The sequence below is a fragment of the Palaemon carinicauda genome, chromosome 2 (assembly GCF_036898095.1).
Source record: "Palaemon carinicauda isolate YSFRI2023 chromosome 2, ASM3689809v2, whole genome shotgun sequence".
In the NCBI taxonomy this organism is placed as follows: Eukaryota; Metazoa; Arthropoda; class Malacostraca; order Decapoda; family Palaemonidae; genus Palaemon; species Palaemon carinicauda.
In genome coordinates, this window is record NC_090726.1 from 96,402,299 (window position 1) to 96,421,493 (window position 19,195).

Consider the following 19,195-nt stretch of genomic DNA (forward strand, 5'->3'; position numbering starts at 1 on the left):
TGAAATCTTCAAAATAACAAGAGGAAGAGAAACAAGATAGAATAGCGTGCCCGTGTGTACCCTCAAGCAAGAGATCTCAAACCCAAGACAGTGGAAGACCATGGACATAAGCAATGGTACTACCTAAGACTAGAGAACAATGGCTTGATTTTGAAAGTTTTGAAGTCTTTTCATGGATGTTATTAGATGTACTTCCAGTATAAGAACAGATACAACCGTCTTGTCTAGTGTTAAAAGACAAAGGTGTAAAAATTGACGACAACGTGCTTTTTTGTCTGTGGTCAACTATCAAATTCCTCCTTGATCAACAAATGCAGAAAAAAAACGTGATGAATGGATGACCAAGATGTGTCATGAAATATGGTTTCCCATCCTTCAGCAATTATACTTGAAGGAACAGTATTCTGAGATATTAATTTGTGTGAATATCTATTCAGTATTCCTGCTCATAATGCAAATGTGGAACGTGTCGTTTCTATGATGACTGCTCAATGGACAGACGAGAGAAATAAGTCAGATGTGTCAACCATAGAAGCTATTTTAGTGTAAATGGAATATAAATTGTCATTGCAAAGAATTTTACAGACATGCTTTTCATATGAAAAAGTTGATTTCTTTCATTAATATTGATGACTACTTTTCCAAGTTAGTCTCGTTTTCTTTAGTTTCTTTCTTGTAATTTGCAATAAATATTAATTTTCCTAGTTTTGTTTTTTCATATCCGATTAAAATGTTTGATGTTTTTCGATACGTCTCTAGATTTTTATACGTTGATCTAGGTGTGTGTATATACTGTATGTGTATAAATTTACCCACAGATATAAGGATTATAGGCTGAGAATTGAGAGATTTAAGTGTCCTAGATTGCTTATCTTGAAATCTGGCAACCCATGGGTTCTGTGTCATCTGTCGCCAACTGTTAAGGTATGGTATTGGTTACCAAAATGGAATGGCCCCTTCATATACACCTGGAATAATAATGCAGTAGTTAGATGAGAATGTTCCTATCCCATTATCTTCGCCAACTTGTCTTGGTGGGATATAATCAGAGACTTCTTTTTAGAATACGTTTAATCTTGCCAAGGTCTACATCACAGCTCTACTCTCTCACTTGTCTAAACAACTTGTGACTCTCGAGTGAGAATATGTAAACAAAACTCTTACACATACATACAAAAAGACAAAAACTGAGCATCGCTCTCAAAAAGATAGAATCCTACTGCAATACAAAAGTAAGAAGAATCATATCCTAACTTTAGGACAATTAATTAATAATCAAATCCTTCATAGCATACTTATGAACTATGCTGAAACACGCTCTATCGATGCAATACTGTGCAGCATTACTCTTAACACCTGTACCGCATATAGTATTAAAGTACAAAATACACAACACTGTCTAACTTACTTTTACTTTTAGGGGTTTATTTCTCGCCCTCTATCACACTAAGAGTCTGTTCAGGCGGGTCTTGATGTGTGAAAATAATTTGTTTCCAGTTTATGTTTTGCTCTGTATCTTTTCAGTTATACACTAGCATTTGTATTCAGGCTTAATAGTTTTCAGATCATTATTATAACACTTTCCAAAGAGATAAGTCTTCAGATTTTTCTTGAAAGCTGCCACATTTTTGCTATTCTTAACATCAAGTGGAAGGTCGTTGAAGAGTCTCGGTGCAACATAACAAAAAGTTCTTCCTCCTATTGCATGATTCACACTAATTTCTAATAGTCTATATGGGTCATCAGCATGTCTAACTCTTACAGCAGCCCTAGTAGCTTGAGGGTAGGGGACCAAGCAATCACGGAGATATTTAGGCTCATCACTTGTAAGTGCTCTGTGAGTCAACAAACAAATTTTAAATTCAATTCTAGCCTTAATAGGTAACCAATGAAGATCGATCAGCGCAGGAGTTATTCTCTCGCGAAATTTAATGCCTTTTATCAGTCTAGCGTCCCGGTTTTGAAATGGGCCTATATGAATTTAGCTCGTTTACATCACCTTTTCCTTTGTATATTGGTTTGAGTTTTTCTTTTTCTCTTATAAGATCATCAGCTCTTGTACAAATCGTATTTGTAACCAAACCTAGGTAGTCCGCGAGTGTGGACGTGTGTGTTAAGGCTCTGTATCGAAACTGGCTTAAAGCTTAACATCCAAAGCGTCTGAATAAAATGTTTGCCGAAGAAAGTGATTGGTGAAGTTAAACCAAAAGGATCATAAATTGAGAAAAATAGGGAAGCAACTTTCCTTTTTGTGGTAACTTGTGAATAACCTTCCGACATTAATTCTGGGATTAATTTGATTTTCAAAGTGATTTTTATCATATTCCAATCGAGACCAAGGTAACCACGGGTGTCATTTTCAGTCAAAAATCTCCTGAAAGGGCGCCACTATTAGTCCTCTTTGCTAAGGGATTATTTGCTTTAAACATGAGCTCATCAACATAGGGCTTTTTACTGAGGATGTCGCAGGAAGTCGTAACAATGTTGAAAATTATCAATGCAGAAACTAAAAGAAAATTATCGTATTAACAAAAGGAACTTATTTTAGAACCAAACTTCAGAAACTAACCTGTTTTAGCTAAGGTTTCAAAGACGCATAGGTTCTATTCTCTATTACATGTTAACAAAAACAGAAAATATACTTAGCAAATTTGACTTTCCAAATTGGTGGCTCCTTGGAATATATGAAGTATGGTTCCTTCTTGTAGTTTAAATCACTTAATTTAACTTTTAGAGAGAGAGCACTGTCTTTCTAGCGGAGGACTTGGTGGTTGGAATACTACTGACTCTGAGGGAAAAATACTCTCCCCATTCTATTTTTTCCGTCCTACCGCACACTACTGAACTAGTTTTATGGAAGAGCTAAACGGTAACAATCAATTATTTACGACCGTTTGTTTGTTCGTGGAGATTGCCATGCCTGTAGCATGACACGGGCTCTTGTCCTGGACAGCCCGTAGATTCACGGCCGTACAACTCTACTAGTAATTTAATTCACGGCAATTCTCCAATAATTATACTAATTATTTATACTATTATTTATAATATTAAATTACTATTACTTATTTATTTATCAATTATTTATTTATTGAATTTAAAAGGAAAGAATTATACTTTACAATACTTAATTAATTTGATTAGTATTTCGCCTCTTATTATTTACTAAACAAGTTCGACACATTTCCATGCCAACCCTGAAATTTCTTTTATTTTACAACAAATTCCCCTTAGAGGATTGCAATATAGACTATTGCAATGAACCCAAAGTACTTACCTTATAATTACTTACTAATATATTAACATTTATTAATGGTTATCACAATTTATGGATAACTTTCTTATCCTCTCTCACTTCTTAAAAGAAGTAAGAGTAGCATTTAAATCCTCATTGCAACAGTAGCATTTTTATTTATGAATATTTATCAATACTACTTTTTAAATCTTCACTGCAACAGTGTAGCATTTTAATTATGAATATTTATTAATATTACTTATTTATTACTAATATTTACAAATATATACATTGCCTTATGTCATCAATATTATCCCCCATTATTTTAAGAAATCTATCTGTAGCTTTCCTTTTGGGTCTACTAGACGGGTTAGGGTGAATTGACCTACTGTTATTACCCTCGTTTTGTTCTTGTGGTCTAGCCACTACCCCATTATTAGTTTCCATTCACATTCGTCTGGGCTGGAGCTACTGTCAGACTTATATATATTTCCATTGGATACAGATTGGATGTGGAATGATATTCAATTGCTCCATTTCCTTGCTTAAGTTTGACTGTTCTTACTTTATTATCAAAACCCAATACAAGTTCCAACACTCTACCCATCATCCAAAAAGGTCTTGCTTCATTTATTGCTTTAATTAGCACAATATTCCCCAATTTTAGTCTATGCTCCAATTTATTTTGATACACGTTTCTACTGTGTTCCCGGAGACTTAACAAGTAATTTTCATACCACATGGTTTTAAAGTGGTTCAATATTTCCTCTGGGGTTTTAAGAGCTTTATCCATGTGGATGAATCTTGTTCACCCCGCCATACATCCTCCTCATTCTTCCTCAAAACAAGAGATGAATTACTATAAGGTCTCAAGAAAGAATTTGGAGTAATGAATTTAAGGTTAGGAGTACTAGCTCTGTAAGTCAGGGATCTTGAATTTACTGCTAGTTTTACATTTGATAGTATGGTCATTAATTAAAAATAAGTTAATCTTGCCCTTCCAATGACCTTATAAAGGCAACCTTTCAAGACTCTAATTAACCTTTCCCAAGCATCTCCCACCCAAGCCGAATATAAAGGGATTCTAATATGCTTTATTTGACACTTCTCCATTTCACTTGGGAACTCCTTTGATTTTAAAGAAGTTTCCAAAATGTTACCTCCTTTAATAAATGTTTTAGCATTATCACTATAAAGATATTGAGGAATGGAGTACATATTACAAAATCTCTGGAAAGCCAGAATAGAATTTCTTGTGGACATATCTGGTAACAGTTCAAAATGCACTGCTCTTATATTCAAACAAGTGAATACCAAAACAAACATTTTGACTGTTCCTCCACTTATGTCATCTTTAACCCAGAAATGTCCAGTATAATCTATTCTTACAATATCAAAGGGCTTTACTAAATTCATATGATGCTTAGGCATGCCAACTACTTTTGGATATTTATAAGCCAGGGCATTATACTTTTGACATACATTACAATCCCTTATTTCAGGCTTAACTGCCACTAACCCTTTAGGGATCCAAAACCCTTGTTCCCTAAGAGAATTTAATGTAGTACCAGTACCCAAATGTTGTACCTTTTCATGACAATAATTAATTATTAAAGATGTCAATTTATGCACTTTTGAAAGCAACACATGATTATAAACATTATAGCCAAAATATAAGCACTTAGCAATCCTTCCTCTAGACCTTATTATGTCATCTTCATCTATAAATAGATTTAAATTAGAGACTATAGAAGGAACATTTTTTTTTCTGATTTTACTTCTTTTTTCAGGAATTCTATTTCCTTAGAGAAACATTAACTTTGAGCTATTTTGATCCAATACGCTTTTGCCCTTTCCCTTGGATCTCCACCCTTTACTTTGCATAAAAGTCTGAAGAAATAACTAGTGAATTTGACAAGCCTTTCATAGCTACAACATTTATTTATATTTAAAAAGCCAGTGTTTACTTTCACTATTTCCACATAATTTACATTTACTTTACCTTTATGTTGTGGAGACAAACTCATTAAAGGATATTTAGGCCGCCTTTCAAAATTATTTAACCATTCTGGGACCTCCAACCAAAATTTCCTATTCTCTAAAAACTTATTATAAGACAACCCTCTCGTCAAAAGAATCGGCAGGATTTTGTTCAGTATGCACATAATTATACTTTACAGGTACTTTAAATTCCTTAACAATTTCACTCTTAAGTTCATCTACTTCTAATATTCTATTTCTTATAAATTTAGATTTTACTTTAGACTCCTTAGTTATTATCCAGTTCAATACAATTTGAGCGCCCACACAAGTATTTACAAATTGCAACTTAATATTTCTGTTAGTTTCTATAAGTGTAGGTAGACATTTTAATGATAAATTCACTCCCATTAATTCTAAAGTAGGCACACTATGCTTATTTCCCTTTCTCAAAGGAGCTAATTTTGATTTGGCAAACAAAAAAAAAAAAGAGCTTCAATTGTCATCAGAACATGCATACATTACAAACCCATAAGCTTCAGTTGAGCTGTCACAAAATACATGAAGCCCGTATTTTTTTTTGTTTCTTTAAAGCCTGACGAGGAAAAGACATCTCTGACAGCATTTCAAAATCTTTGCTTATGTTTTTCATCTCATTTTTTATCTCTTTTGGTACTTTTTGATCCCATTCTACTTCTAATTTCCATACTTTTCTCATTAATATACTTACTGGCAAGGTGAAATTCAGTGGATCGAAAACTTTAGAGATCTGAGACAAAACTTTTCTTTTAGTGTCAGCATCAGCTTCCACACTACAAGGTGCCAGACTTGAAGTATCACTATTTACATAATACCTATGACCTAAGACTTTCTCTTCTATACAATTATGTTATAGCCTTCCTTCGGCCTGCATGGTTTGGCTTAATTCAAGTGAATTAGAATTCCATGACCTCAAAGTAAATCCTCCTTCTTGCATTCTTGATGAACAAAGACTATATAATTCCTGTAATTCACCAATATTATGACCTATGATTAATAAATTATCTACATGAAAATTATTTTCTAAAATATCTCTACACTTATCCTCAGGATACATCTTAGCATGGTGCTGCATCACATAATTAAGAATGAAAGGTGAAGATGTATAACCAAAAACTACAGTCCTATATCTATAATATACTAATAATTATTTTCCTCTTTTCCAGAAAAAAACAAAATCTGTTCTTGTCATATTCTTCTGAAAGTTTTATCATTAAAAATGCCTGTTTAATATCACCTAGCATAACATACTTATTAGTTCTAAAATGAAATAATAATTTCTAAATAGGACCCATTAAATCTATTCCCGAATATGCAGCTTCATTTAGTGAAGGCAACTCTAGTTGTTACTTGTTCATCTGTTCTTATTACGGGCCTATGAGGTATCCAAGTATAATTATCATAATCAGAAGGTGATACATTCATTTCTTCTATGATTCTATCTTTTAATTGATTATCAAAAACTTTCTCATATTTACTTAATAGTCCCTTCCTATTAAGATGTTCCATTGTTCTATCCAAAACCTTAAGGGCTATAAAATGATTAGAAGGTACTTAAGAGAAATTTTTTCAGGGTACCAAGGTAATTTAACATGATAATAACCCTCCCTCAAACAAATACCTTCTTGGAAATTTTCTATCTGATGTTTATCAAATGAGACCAGCTCCTTATCGTTAGTTTTAATACCCATAGATTCAAAACTAAACAGTTTTTCCAGCCCATTATCTACTTCACTGTCAGACAAAATATGTTCCAATGGATTAAAATATGATTTAAGAGGATTCATAATTAATTTAACCATAGTTTTGGTCTTGTTACTAACTTGCTTTGCCTTTGTCCGAGTTTCAAACAAGGACTTTCTTTGATAAGAATTAAGAAAGTTTAATGCATTTCCTACTGGGGCTACCCTTCCATTCAATATGAAACAAAAACCCACCACCACATTTCTGAATGGACAAGGAGAAATACTGAATTATATCCATACCCATCAGCATATCTACTTCTATTAATTGATGATGTCTTTCCTCATAAAATGTTTCATCAGCCAAACTTTTATTCTCCGATTTCAATCTATCTATTATCTGGTTCATACCTGGCACTTCATAGGAAATATTCATCTCTTCGTGTATTAATGAAGGCACAAATGCTAATCTATTTCCTATCTTGATACCAGTTGACATTTGTTTGAATTGTTTAGTTTCTTGACATATATATGTATGCACTTCATGTTCCAATTCATATAAACTTTCATATTCTGAACACATATTTTTAGAAACACGTTTGACTACATAGGACCTCTGACTACCACAATCCACCAGACCCCTTACTTTATGGCATCTCTTTGCATTCTTCAACTCTAGGGTCATTGTTGGTAAAATATTACTGATATCGATATTTCTGGAAGCAGAGCACAAATTTACTCTAGCATTAGTTTTATTCGTTTTTTCTTGATTAGGGCACAAAGGTGTTATATGCTCTCTTTTCTTGCAAATCAAACATTTAAACCTCAGCATACCATTTTTTCCATAACATTCAGATTCTTTGTGACCAGAACCAGCACACTTCTATTATTCTGGCTAATTTAGACTCAAAAGTTTCAAACTTTCCTAAAGAGTGTCCATCAGAAAAGCATAATTTGCAACTACCACAGTGTCAAAATTTTGAACTGTGGGAATTTTTTCCTCTACTTCATTTGCCTGCACTACTGATGGACTAATGCTGTTTGGTTTTTACTGTCTCTGTACAACTTTTTATTCACTGATGTAGCTTTACTTGAAAATTTTCAAAGCTTCTTTATAGTTGGAAAATATTTCTGATAAGGTAGGATAATTTTTTTTGATTTTATTTATTAACTCCTTCACTACTACTTTAGGGAGCTTACTCATTATCAAATGACTCACAAGAATATTGCCAGCAGAACCCTCTTCCAAGAAATCTACATTATAATTCTGCAATTCATATAAATAAGATCTAACCTATGCTATAAAATATTTAACATTGGAAAACTCTAAGATTATTATCATCACTAGGGACAGCTTTTAATATATTTTTTAAGTGTTTCATCTATTATGAAATCCTTATCTAAGAATTCATCAGTCAGCAAATCTAATGCTACTGCGTAATTTTCATCAGTAATAGACAAATGTGATACTTGTTTTAGTGCATACCCCTTTAAGTAACCAACCAGATAAGATAGTTTAGCTGAAGCTGATAAATGTTTTCTAGAACCAATTACATTATTAAACTGATTCAAGAAATTATGAAAAGCGAATTTATCCTTCTCTATGCCATTAAAAGTGCCATAAGTTAGAATAGGAGGTTTACCATCACTCATACAATCACGGAAATCTTTTACAGAAATGCCAACACTTTCATCTCTTTTTTTGAACCAAATAATCTACATGAGCATCTACTGTAATTCTATTGAAACATTAATTTTGTATTGAGCTTGATCATCTAATTCATTATTAAAACACTGTTCATCTGATTCCTAATTCAGTTTTTTCCATTAGCAAATTAATTAATTCATTGCATTCATTTACTTTACTTAATTCCAATTCCACTTCACTTACCTGCTTTTTACACAAAGATGAATGCAATGTTCCAGTATCATGCAATTCCTGCAACTTTTTACAATACATAGTGATTTTTCGTTTATGGGTGGCTCTTTTACTCCTCAAAACTTTCAGTTTTTCTTTAACCTCATCCGATGGCAACTTTTGTGGGTTTTTCCCAAGATAATCCAATAATTCACTGCTAATAGCCATAATGCAAATAAAAAAAAAATAAAAAAAATGAATGAGATTGAAATTATATAAAATTAATTTTAGAATTACATTTCAACAATGAAGTCCACTTAACCCAGCCCTTTATCATTATTATATCATATTTCTCATCCCTAATTGACTCAAAACTATTCAGGATGATCCAAAGAGTTCTAATAATCTTTTCCGGGGTAGGATAGGAAACGCAATTCAAAATTTACCTTTTCCTCATTTTCCATTTTAAGGGATTAATTATTTAACAAAGGAAACAGACTTCAAATCCCGAGCATAAGAATGCCCAACAACTAAAACTTTCATATTAAATCAGGTCAGGATAAGAAACTGAAATGAAAGAACGACAAAATCCCTAATTCAATTGAACACGGGACTGACCGAACGTTCCAACATCAAATGGGCAATCGAAAACGGAAGTTAGGCTAGCGACGAAAGCTCCAAGTTACCGATAAATTTCACATTATGTTACTCATACTATTATTAAAGCAAACATTTACAATAAATATCTACTTAATCTCGTAATAAAAATGGAGCAATTTGGAAATATAAAAGAAAATAATATTATTAACAAAAGGAACCTATTTTAGAGCCAAACTTCAGAAACCAACCTGTTTGAGTTAAGGTTTCAAAGACGCATAGGTTCTATTCTCTATTACATGTTAACAAAAACAGAAAATATACTTGGTGAATTTGACTTTCCAGATTGGTGGCTCCTTGGAATATATGAAGTATGGTTCCTTTATGTAGTTTAAATCACTTAATTTAACTTTTAGAGAGAGCACTGTCTTTCTAGCGGAGGACTTGGTGGTTGGAATACTACTGACTCTGAGGGAAAAATACTCTCCCCATTCTATTTTTTCCGTCCTACCGCACACTACTGAACTAGTTTTATGGAAGAGCTAAACGGTAACAATCAATTATTTACGACCGTTTGTTCGTTCGTGGAGATTGCCATTCCTGTAGCATGACACGGGCTCTTGTCCTGGACAGCCCGTAGATTCACGGCCGTACAACTCTACTAGTAATTTAATTCACGGTAACTCTCTAATAATTATACTAATTATATATACTATTATTTATAATATTCAATTACTATTATTTATTTATTTATTTATTAGTTATCTATTTATCAAATTTAAAAGGAACGAAATATACTTTACAATACTTAATTAATTTGATTAGTATTTCGCCTCTTATTATTTACTAAACAAGTTCGACACATTTCCATGCTAACCCTGAAATTTCTTTTATTTAACAACAAAACTAGACTTAAATTTTGAAGCTAAGGCACTAGATTGATTATCAAAATAGTATTAATAGTTTGATTAGGCAAATATGTACTAGAGGCAGTGCCAAACAAGAGTCCTTTAATGCAATAAGTAAAAAGTTTTGCCCTAATGAGGTCTTCAAAGAAAGGGAAACGACAAATATCCTTTGCTTGTGGGCGATCTCTAAAGGAAAGCTTTTAATATATTTGGGTTCAGGCCAGTGTGTTTCTCTCTGAATATCAAAATCATAGACTGAATCTTATATGCAAGGTTGGGGCTTTTATGTACAGAATCGTTCAGAGAGCTTGAAATTAGTTCTGATCAAGATGAGGCATTAAAGATGTTGGAGTGGATGAGTTCTTAAGGACGAGATGATGCGTCCGTCGCTATGAGGCCCTAGTGATACTGGCTTAAAGATATCGTCTGTAACATATTAATCGAGAATGCGTCTGTATTTAGCAAATATTGATGTTTTTTAGATGTCTTACGGGACATTAATTGGGTGAAAACTCTGCCATATATATCTCTGGGCATTTATCACTTTTGAACGGTAACTGAACTATGTACCTTTGCTTTTTATATTGCATGGTATGTTTAAGAAGAACAACAGCTTGAACCTCGAGATGGTAAAAAATTCATTGTTTATACTAATAGTACCGAGCTTCCATAAATTTTTAATGGGTGTTTCTATCATTACAGGATTTGCTATGCTTATATGTTTAAGGGAATAAGGCCAGTGATAATTCTCCTTAGACTGCGTAACCAACAGGAGTACTAAATAAATTAATACCTTTAATGTTGTGGGTAAATTTTGGGATCCAGGGAAGGTAGTCCACACCAAGAATAATCTCATTTCCGGCCGAATTATTGTCTGGCAGTTTGTCTGCGGGTATATCTTCCTCTGAGGTAATTAAAATATCAACATATCTTACATTATTTTGTCCATAAGACTTTTGAGTTAAAGAAACTATGAATTCCAGATGGCTGATTGTAAACATACGATATAAGTGACTACAATTTTATTTTCCAGCTGCTGAAGTGAACGATCCTCATCTAAGGTAAGGCCTGAGGCCAATTTTAGAATACCCTAACCCATACCGTGCCTACTGACAAATTCAATCTCTGAACTAAAAATTATAGGTTTCTGACCCGTTGGTGCAGAAGTATAGGTGCTCCAATCTACCAGAAATCTGTTATTAGAGGTCTTAGCGGAAGTCCATTCACACACACTAGCTTTCACTTAAAGTGGTCCTTCAAGCCGGATAAATCTATTTAGACTCTTAATACCATTTTGTAGAAATAAATCAAATAAGAAAGTGGTCACTTTAACCTATCCTATTCATTTATTGATAAAAATTTACTCATCCTTTGCAAGGCTGATTTTACAGGATTTGCAAAAAAAAAAAAAAAAAAAAAAAATAAAAAAAAAAAAATGGTAAAAAAAAAAAAAGTAATGCAACGGGAATAATTAACATACCATCTTAAATTGGCTATCCCGTGAATGAAGGATTAGTCAAACATATGTAAATGGCAAATATTCAAGACAAAAGGTAAAGGGGAATATACTAGGAATAGTATAAATAATCTTAACTTGGTTATTTCACGAATAAAAAAGTTAGTGAAAACACAGAAATTGACGACTATTGAAAATGTAATGCTACCCAAATTAAACTAAATTAACCTCTGGGTACCAAACGTCAATTCAGGTTTTCAAAAAATGAAATGTGCAAGTATCCTGATAAAACCAATGTTCATTAAAGTTACAGAAAAAAATAGAATTCAGCACTGTGGACATAAAGGTTACTGAAAAAAAAAAGAAACTGCATGCATGTCCAAATGTTCATAGCCAGATTAAAACAGTGATATAGGCTTCTCTGGGAAACAAGACCACAGACCAGGGGCGTAGGAGCGTCTATTCGAGGGGGGGGGGGGGGTGTGTTTCCCCTAAAGTTTGAGAAGTCACTGACGGCATGGGTCTGAGGGGGCTCCCCTAGATTTTTTTTTGATTTTTTTTATGAGGAAACACCTTTAGATGCGATTTCCTGGCATCTGACAGGTGATAGATTATAGTAACTACAAAATCATATTTTTTGGACAATTTTTCTGTGACCAATGACAATTTTTACACAATGATAATCATAAAATAGAGGTAGGACTACTTGATTCATTTACCAAAATCATACCAACAATGTTGATTCTTTGCTATAAACTTATTCCTAATAACGATGAAGTTAGGGCTATCCATTTCCCAAGTCTACTATGTTTTTACTTACGGTTTATTTTATCTATCATTTGTTTTTTAGTTCCAGTTTTACCTTTAAATTCTCAACGGTGCTTATATTTTTAATTCTGTCTAATTTCTAGTTTATAGAAGACAATTATCTAATGTTTGAATTGATAATCAAATTATTTTTCATTGGTTTTAAACTATGGGGATAAGGTATGAAGCTGAGAACCTCACAAACAGAGAAGTACTTCATAGACTTGATGAAACTGCAATGGCCATAGAAAATAAAGGTTTTTAAAATGCCTTTCAATCAGCAAAACTATGTATATATATATATATATATATATATATATATATATATATATATATATATATGTGTGTGTGTGTGTGTGTGTGTGTGTATGTATGTATATGTGTGTCTGTATGTGTGAGTACATGGTGTGTATGTATAGATATGTAATTATATGCAGGTATATTTAAATATTCGTATACATAATCATACATATAAACGTTTATGTTCATGTGTGTATATATATATATATATATATATATATATATATATATATATATATATATATATATATATATATGTGTGTGTGTTTGTGTGTGTGTATGTGTGTATATGTGTGTGTATGTGTGTGTGTTTGTATATGTGTGGAATAGAAAAGTCTACTTTTGGAAATTGAACATCTCAATATACAATGTCATAACCCTGTCTGGGAAAGAAGACCTTGCTGTGTTACTAGAAGAGCTGAAATAAATAAATTGGGATATAATACGAATCACTAGATTCAGTGAAATTAGAAGAACAGGGGAATTTTAAACAAAGTTAAAAGAGGGTTATATAATTTGCTTCAGAGGAGATGAAAAGAGCACAGAAAATGGAGTTGGTTTTCTTTTTAATAAAAATCGTGCTAGTAACATAGAAGAATTTTATAATATCAGTGATAGAATTGTACGATTGATTATCAAAGTAAATGAAAAGTATAAAATGAAGATTATCCAAACGTAGGTACCAACAACAACAAATATAGAGGAAGAAAGAACAATTTTTTATGAAGATCTGGAGATGTATTAAAAACAAAAACATATGACTGTATCTGCAATGGTTTTGGGTGACTTCTCTGTAAAGTAGGTCAAAAGAAGAAAGGGGAGCCAGCTGTAGGCAAATTTGTAGTTGGCACAAGAAACAACATAGAAGACATACTTGTAAAAATTCCTGAAAAAAAAATCACTTTAATAATCATGGACACCTTTATCTATAAAAAAATAACGTAGAAAATGGACACGAAGAAGGTCAAGTCTAGAAAAGAAAAACAGAACAAATTTTATTCGCAGTGAAAAAGTCAATTTAGGCATAGATGTTATAGTGTTAAACAAATTAAAGCCAAGCGACCATAGAACTTTGAGAAGTAAAGTTTATCTAGACCTAAGAAAAGAAACAACATAATTTCAAGAAAAAAAAATCTGGAATCCGCACAAGAAATCGGTGGAAAAGTTACAAAACAAGATCAATGAAAACTATCGGAAAAAAGATATTACAAATAAAAGATTGGGAATGACGGTAAAATCTAAGTAAGATAAAATAGAAATAGCATAACTATCCAAAACTAACTAAAAACACCAGAAATTTGCAGACACAATCAAAGGAAAATTGAGGAATCACAAAAGAAAGGAAGAAACACCAAGTTAATGAAAACTAGACTTGGAACAGGCTGCCAATAGGTATTTCCTTTAACGGATGAAAATGGATATATAAACAAAGAGATTGTGATAAAGATTGCAGAGGATGTCTATACAATGCTATACAATAATGATATAAGAAATAACTTTGCCAATAGAAATAATGAAGCTCCCGAGCAGGTACGTAAAGTAACAGTAGAAGTAAAGAAAGCATTGAAAGACAAGCAAAGATGCAAAGTATAAGAAGATGGCCTAACAAATGATTTTATAGCATATGGATGATATTTCATAGTAGGAAATTTCACTGAACTTTACACAAAATGTTTGAAAAAAAGCTCAATGCTTTCAGCTAGAAAAAAACTTTATCATTTATTATTTCACAAAAAGAGGCACAAAACCCCTGAAAAATTACTACCCAATAAGTTTACTCTCCGTAATATATGAAATATTTACAAAGATCATGTTAGTCAAGATGGAAAGAAAGTTAAACTTTAATCAGCCAAGAGAGCAGGCAAGTTTTAGAAGTGAATATTCAACAACTGACTATATTCATGTAATTAACCAGATAATGGAAAAATGACAAACCACTATGTATGGCATTTAAAGACTATGAAAAAGCTTTTTATTCTTTCAAAACTTTAGCAGTAATGGAAGCCCCTCAAAGACAAGGAATAGATGATACTACATAAATTTAATGAGAAAATTCGAATTGAGAAAAATAGTTAGACAAGGAGACCCTACCTCTCTTCAATTATTCAGAGCATGTTAAGAAGTTTTAAGAATTTAGATTGGGAAAGTGTAGGAATTAAATGAGAATACCTTAACAACTTGAGATTTGCAGATGATTTAGTTCTCTTTAGTGAGTCATGGAAGAAATTACAAAAGATGATACAAGATTTGAATAGAGAGAGAGCAGAAATGTGGAACTGAGTAAAACTAAGATAATGTTCATTGAAAGGGCCATTGAAAATGCAGCCAACAAAAGACGAACCTCCAGAGATTGCTAATGGAAATACGCACTTAGGACAGACAGTGTTTCCCCAGGAAATGAGACCGAAATTCAAGAAGGATGAGCAAGGGATGGATAGATTTTGGTTAACAAAGATATTATGAAAGTTAAAATGCCACTTTCTCTAAAAAGAAAAATACTTAATTAGATGCACCTACAAGTATCAACTTTGAAGCCTTACTAAAGCATTAGTACATAAGCTGGTTACAGTTCAAAGAGCTATGGAAAGATAATGATGGGATTAACATTGAGAGACAGAGAACGAGCAACATGGATACGAGAGCAATCTAAGTAGATGATATTCTTACAATATGCAAGGAAAAGAAATGGACGTGTGCAGGAGATATAAGGAGAAGGCAGATGATTATGAACTTTAAGAATGACAGAATGGGTCCCTAGAGATTGCATACGAAGCAAGAGAAGGAGCGGATTATAATGGATTCATGAGTTAAGAAAATTTGGTAGTATACACACACACACACACACACACACACACATATATATATATATACAGTATGTATATATATAAACATACATACATATATATATATATATATATATATACATACATATATATATATATATATATATATATATATATATATATATATATATATATATATACTGTATATGTGTGTGTGTGTGTTTGTGTACTGTGTATATACATACATATGATTATGTACATATATATGTACTCATGTATATGTATATATATATATATATATATATATATATATATATATATGCATGTATATATGTACATCTCTATATTTATATATCTATATATATGTGTAAATATATATGCATGTAATATATATATATATATATATATATATATATACATATATATATATATATATATACATATATATATATATATATATATATATATATATATATATATATATATATATATATAAGTGGAATAACTATATATATGCATGTTAACAAAAGCCTTCAATTCGAAAAAGTGGTTCAGAATGACGATCCTTACAAAGTTTCTAAATTTATGCAATATAATATGTGATTTTTTTCTGAATTACTAGAAAAGCGAATTTTTGACAAAAAAGTGGTAGGGCTATAGCATTCCTACCCTCCCTACTCTTACACCCATGCAGACTTCATCACAAACTCACATGTTTTGGATTCCTTCCGTCCTGGGTGTTCGGCTTATTATTTGTGATTGAAGAGAGTAGAGCTTTTAGTTGTGGGTTCTGTCTTCATGACAGGTTCTATACTTAGAAAAATAGGCTAAATAGGGAGCTTCACCGTTGCTGCTTCTTCTGCTGCTTCTGCTCAGTGTGGTTCAAGGGGCTCATTCGTTCTCTGAAAGTACTAGATTTGAATTACCAAAGATAATCCACATAGGTTAAAGACCCTTATTCTCAATGAAAGGTAGTTGAAGCTTGAATGAGCTGTTTCAATTGGGTGATTGTCACGTGTCCCGAATTCAGCTATGTAAAATTGGAGTTTCCTACACAAATTTTAAGGGCCATGTCGGATCTGAAAATCAGGTGATGAGCCTGAAGTCCGACAACATGTCAGAGAGAGAGAGAGAGAGAGAGAGAGAGAGAGAGAGAGAGAGAGAGAGAGAGAGAGAGAGAGAGAGAGAGAGAGAGAGAGAGTTTTACTGACTACGGGAGCCTTTAATGAGTCCATGGATGTCCCCCAGGTAAGTACAGTGCCTAGTAATTCTTTGGCTCAATCCCTCATTGCTGTATCTGCCACAACTGCCTCCACCTCTACCCTTGTTCTTACGCCTTTGTTCCTTGGTCACTTGAAGTTTATGGCATCCATAAAGGCATTCACGGAAAATATCCATGCTGAACGTAAAAGAGCTCAAGCGTCCTTTGAGGTGAGGATTGAGACTTTCCAGCAGGCACCTAAGTGTAAGGCTCCACCAGAGCGTCAAGCCTTCCAGATTTCTCGGTGAAGAATCCTTGGCGCTATGAAGAGTATATGGCTCTGAGTGAGGGTTACCTCCACATTGGAGAAGACATATGATCTAAGCCTGTCTCCGAATTACAATTCTACCCATCGATTGATAATTATCCTTATTGTTATGTAAGGCTGAACTCCGAAGCGTTCGTAAGGGATGATACTATCCCCAAACAGACTATCATTCTGGACCACAGAAAGGCTAAAAAATTACTGTTAAGGGAGCTAGAGACTGCCGAGTTTACCAACAGTTCAATGAAAGGTTACCTAGAATTTCTGAATTATTATTGAAGTCAGAATTCGAAACTGAAGAGAAGCTATCTGCTTCTTTTTCTTTCCAGCCTTATTTGCAAATGGTGATTGCGAACTATTCAAAATTGGATCTTTTCCCGATCCTGGCAAGGACTCATCTGGCTACCTTCCATAGGGATCTGCATGATATTTTTTTAGCTAGAAGAGCACGCAGAGAGCACGTCCTAGCCGCAGCCACTATAAGGCATGAACCTAAAAGGTTGATTGACTCGAACATCTGGGGAAAGGATCTTTTTCCTCAGAAGGTAGTCAAGGAAGTGATGGACAGAGCAGCTTAGGAGAATAAGATCCTTATGCAAAAGTGGGGTATGTCCTCCAAGAGGAAATAACCCCCACCCCCCCAGGAAGGACCTCAACCTAAAGGCAAGAAGCTTAGGAGACCCTTTGAAGCCAGGAAGACCTTTCCTGTTACGATAGCCTCAGTTGCCGAGATCCCCCAAACTGTGTTCACGGTTCCCCAGTAGTATGTGACACAGTCTCCAGCCTTCAACCTTGTATGTAAATGAGCCACTACGACATTTCGCCCAGTCAGAGCTCAGGGCAAAAATGCTAGTGGCAGAGGAAGGTCTGGATGGGGTGGCCACTCCAAGGGCCGAGGAATTAGAGGCAAAGCGTTCAAAGAGGCAGGTCCTTCTCAAGAACAATAAGGACCTTCCGGTAGTGGGAAGACTATCTTTTCAAGGATCAATAGAAGTTCGATCCTTGGGTTCACAGCATAGTCTCGAAGGGACTATTTTAGAAATGGAGAGAGAAACCACCCCAGTTCAAGAGGTTCCTCTAACCCACAACCCTATTCATGGAGGATTATGTACAGGATCTTCTTGAGGGAGTCATCTGTTGCACAAAATCTATAAACTTTCAAGGGGGGCTATTCTGCATGACAAAGAAAGATTCAAACACTCTTCGAACCATTCTGAACTTTTTCTCACTAAACAAATTCATTCTAAATGACAAGTTTTAGATGCTAAGTATCTCGCAACTACTGACCATACTACCCCAGGGGGCCTACACTGTCTACATCGATCTTACCGACGTCTATTGGCATCTTCCGATAGGTCGGCACTTCTCCCCCTGCCTTGTTTTCAGAATGTAAAGAAAGGCTTACGTATTCTTCTGGCTCAGTATAGTTCCAAGAATTTTCACAAAGCTAGTCGAGGCCATTGTCCAACAACTACGGCACAGAGGCCTTCAGGTGATGGTATGCCTGGACGACTGGCTAGTCTGGGCTGCAACGAAGTCGGAATGTCTTCTAACAGCTCAAGAAGTCATGAAATTTCTACAGTCTCTGGCCTTTCAAATCAACCTCGAAAAGTCCAGGCTATCTCCAGCTTAAGAATTCCAGTGGCTAGGGCTTCACTGGAATCTAAAGTTACACATCCCTACTCTACCGCAAGGCAAGAGAAAGGAAATCGCAGTTTGAAAGTAATTACCAGACGTCAACAGAAAAGAGTCTTAGGATCACTGCAGTTTGCTGCCATGACTAGATCCAATCCTAAAAGTAAGACTCGAGGATACCAATAGAGTCTGGAGAAGAGACGCATTAAATACTCGGAGAGATCTTCACCAGCTCAAGCTGTGGTCCACTGCCAAGAGTTTGTCAGCTCACGTCCCTTTACAGTATCCTCCTCCTGCCATGATAATCCTCATAGATGCCTCAGAACAGGGTTGGTGGTGGACATTCCACTTCCAAAAACATACAGGGTCAGTGGTCAACCACATTTCAGAAG